The sequence below is a fragment of the Lineus longissimus genome, chromosome 1 (assembly GCF_910592395.1).
Source record: "Lineus longissimus chromosome 1, tnLinLong1.2, whole genome shotgun sequence".
NCBI classification, from domain to species: Eukaryota; Metazoa; Nemertea; class Pilidiophora; order Heteronemertea; family Lineidae; genus Lineus; species Lineus longissimus.
Window position 1 is genome coordinate 3699683 of NC_088308.1, and position 1549 is coordinate 3701231.

At 34.5% G+C, this 1549-nt stretch overlaps 1 non-coding gene across 1 annotated transcript; it reads right to left on the reverse strand.

The window, feature by feature from the left end:
* Positions 1–344: 344 nt before the first annotated feature.
* Positions 345–415, reverse strand: Trnag-gcc (transfer RNA glycine (anticodon GCC)). The gene has a single exon. It is a non-coding gene; the product is annotated as a tRNA-Gly (tRNA).
* Positions 416–1549: the final 1134 nt, after the last annotated feature.

Sequence of the window (1549 nt, forward strand, 5' to 3'; positions counted from 1 at the left end):
ATTTTTACAAACAATGGCAAAGTTCTTAGTTACCGAATCGGCATGTCAAAGGGACGACAACTACTTGAAAACAATCGTATCTTTATCAAATAAATTAATGTTCAACTGATTTATCTGTCAAGAAGGTACTTGAAATGACTTTGAAGGTTGAAGAGCATTTTTAACGTGTCATGAACGACTTTGATGGACTTGTCCTATCGCAAATTGCCACATTGCGACACTTGAAAAATAAATAATGTACTTTGTAGACCTATCGAATACTGTTAACTTTTTGAAAGAACTTGGTAATTATTGGTAAAAATACTGTGTCTTTGAACCAATCAATACATGTAGGCAAAACGATGTGCATTGTCCGGGAATCGAACCCGGGCCTCCCGCGTGGCAGGCGAGAATTCTACCACTGAACCAACAATGCTTCATATTACCAATCACTGTTTTGTATGATCATGGAGTGAGCTTTGAGCAGGGTCATACTGTGCGAATGGCGGGGCGAATGACCTTGCTTGTGGCAAAAAATAAGCAAAAATACGAAACTTGGGTAGGCATACTGTTGTTAAACTATACCTTTCCGTAGACTATCAAGAATAAACTATTAACTACCAAGACGAAAGTCTAGTTTATTTGCGGTTAAGTGACAAAAAGCAAAATTGAGTAGATTGTTTAGAAACCACAAGTCACAAATTATAACTCACTGGAACATTAATTCACAGGAGCAACAAAATAGAAATTGGGGTCTTGTTTATTTGCCTTTCGCGTCACAAAAAGCAATAAATAAGAAGCGCAAGTCTTGTTTATTTGTCATTCCGGTAAGGAAAAGCAATAAATAAGAAGCTGGAACCTTGTTTATTTGCCATTCGAGTAACGAAGAGCAATAAATTAGAAGCTGGAGACTTGCCTGCTAAAAATATACGCTGATCGAACTCTTTATGTAAGGAGGTGCGAGTATTTTATTAAGGTATTTTTACATGCTATTCGAAATTTTATAAATCAAACATAGTAACTCTCGTGTATAAGACTTTATCATTTTTGAATGCATAAATATTTTAGTATATTAAAAGCACTTAGAATTTAGTTTAACGTTAGAAATACGATATATAATAACGATAATAAAACAGGATGAGTAGTATATCCAGTTGAAATAAGGTACCTTGAAGAAAACTTCGCACTTTATATAAGTGATTTATTTACCAAAATATGCCTGTCAATTGTTATAAGTTCAAATAACAGTCACCGACAACATGAACACATCAAACATGACCGGAGCACTTCAAAGTGAACATAAACCACTCGAAATTCGCTTTGGTGACAGATAACGGTATGTCATGATCAAATAGTTGATTCAGGGATTGTCATATCATATTCAAGTCAACACTAATAAAGAACAGCATGAAACATATCATGACCAACGACCATAAATCATGAGAAATAAGTCAAACTTTGACATAATGAGATTTGTGTCCGTGAATGAACATGATGTTGGAATTTTAGTCATGCCCTCCTGCCAAAAATGATCTATATGTGTTTTGTTATTGTTTAAATTTGCTTATTC